Below are 2,500 nucleotides of genomic sequence, written 5' to 3' on the forward strand. Positions count from 1 at the left end.
AAAATAAAATAAAATAAAATAAACAACAACGAAAAGAAAACCCAATAAAAATTAACAAACCTGTGTTTATACCGTCTTAAACTGGTACTGGTTATGTCGAGATAATGCTTCTATGTGGTCCCGTGGTATGACACTCAACTTCTGACCGGAAAGCCCGGGGTTCGACTCCCGATCTGAGTGACGTATTTTTGAGTCCTTAGAAAATGCTCATGACTCACACACTTTCACCGCACTCATGTGTAAAATGAGTACCTGGCCTTTAAAAACAGCGTTGTCTCTGTCGGGAAAAAAATTTGTAATATCGCCTAATAGGCGTCGCGTCATGTCTCGTCGAATAGGGTTAAGTGTTGCTGTTGGATTATCATGCATTTCCTACTGAGAAAAACTGAAGGCTGAACGCCCCCCCCCCCAACCGCCCCCACCCCCCGGGAAATTTGTATGTTCATTTATTTAGCTTTAAATTCATTTTACGCTGTCAGCTAAAATCCGACATAGGTTATATCAAATTTGAGGCTATGGAAAATGAATGGCTTACTGCCAATTTTAAAATACTTTCAAGTGACATTTTTTTAAACGCTATGTCATTGAAGGCAGATAGGAAATTACAGTGGTTAGTGTCAACGGGGAATACAATGGAATGATGGGGGGGGGGGGGGAGTGAGGGGGAGAAAGAAAGGAGGGAGTGAGAGGGAGAGAGAGAGAGAGAGAGAGAGAGAGAGAGAGAGAGAGAGCCAGACAGACAGATAGGCACGCACACACACACACACACACACACACACAAACACACAGACACCCAAAGAGATAGATAGATAGATAGATAGAGAGAGAGAGAGAGAGAGAGAGAGGGGGGGGGAGACAGACAGACAGACAGACAGATAGATACGCACACACGCACACACACACACGCGCGCACACACACACACACAGATAGATAGATAGATAGATGGGGGGGGGGGGGGGAGAGAGAGAGAGAGAGAGAGAGAGAGAGCGACAGACACGCAAACACACACACACAAGGAGAGAGAGGGAGAGAGAGAGAGAGAGAGAGAGAGCGCGACAGACACGCATACACACACACAAGGAGAGAGAGAGAGAGAGAGAGAGAGAGAGAGAGAGAGAGAGAGAGAGAGAGAGAGCGACAGACACGCATACACACACACACACAAGGAGAGAGAGAGAGAGAGAGAGAGAGAGAGAGCGACAGACACGCATACACACACAAGGAGAGAGAGAGAGAGAGAGAGAGAGAGAGAGAGAGAGAGAGAGCGACAGACACGCATACACACACACACAAGGAGAGAGAGAGAGAGAGAGAGAGAGAGAGAGAGAGCGACAGACACGCATACACACACACACAAGGAGAGAGAGAGAGAGAGAGAGAGAGGGGGGGGGGGGGGAAGAGAAGGTCCGTTTTGCATCTCGGTTCACTCTGTCTGAGGGTTCCTCTGTCCAACATAATTTAAATTTACTTTCCACGTGTGGTGTCAGTAGTTTAGTCGTATGGTGTACCGTCTTGGACCAAAACTCAAGCGACATTAGGTGTGCTCAGAGAACAGATGGGTGACAAAACTCCGACCCCGGCTTTGTGTCCTCGGTTAAGACACTAAACTCTGCTGAGTTATCGGGACCCCATCTGGCCAAAGGGGATGCCAATAAATATTATTGTTATAGGACTCGTGTAAAAAGGACCTCAAACAGGGGATTTCCAATAATATATTATATTGAAACCTGATTTCCATATCATAGCCCTCTGGCGCATTGGGCGTAGAAATTCACTATAGAGATGTTCCGCTATATTTTCATCTTTGTTTTAGTCCAAAGATCATGGGTGAGACTTAGATCTACATATATTTCGCGCATACATTCGATGAAGCTTTTACCTTTATCTACTACACATTCGCGTTAAACCAGAATCGGGACCCCATCTGGCCAAAGGGGATGACAAATTATGTTGTTATAGGACTCGTGTAAAAAGGACCCCAAACAGTGGATTTCCACTACATTAAATATTATATTGAAACGTGATTTCCATATTACAGCCCTCTGGTGCATTGAGCATAGAAATCCTCTATATAGATAGTATGCGCTTGGCTAAGAAGCTCACAACATTGCCATCCTGAAGTATAACGGACCAACACACAAAACTGTGTGTATCCATGAACGTTTATAGTCAGGTTAATACAGTTTAGTGACAAGTACTCATAACGTGGATGGCAAAAAACAATAACAAAGACCTGAGTGACGTCATCTTCGAACTATCAAAAGATGTTCAGCTATATTTTCATTTATGTTTTAGTCCGAAGATCATGGGTGAGACTTACTTAGATTTCGCGCACACATTCGATGTAGCTTTTACCTTTACCAACTAAAAATTCGCGCTAACTCACTCAATCCTATAGATTTTTGCTACTTTTCAAAATTGGGAGAAAAAAAATGTATGAAAAATGAACATAATGTCCATAGACAGATATTTTTATTCAACTATCATTAACATGTAAAA

The sequence above is a fragment of the Berghia stephanieae genome, chromosome 10, assembly GCF_034508935.2.
Source record: "Berghia stephanieae isolate SIO BIC M18660-M18661 chromosome 10, UCSD_Bste_1.3, whole genome shotgun sequence".
Lineage (NCBI taxonomy): Eukaryota > Metazoa > Mollusca > Gastropoda > Nudibranchia > Aeolidiidae > Berghia > Berghia stephanieae.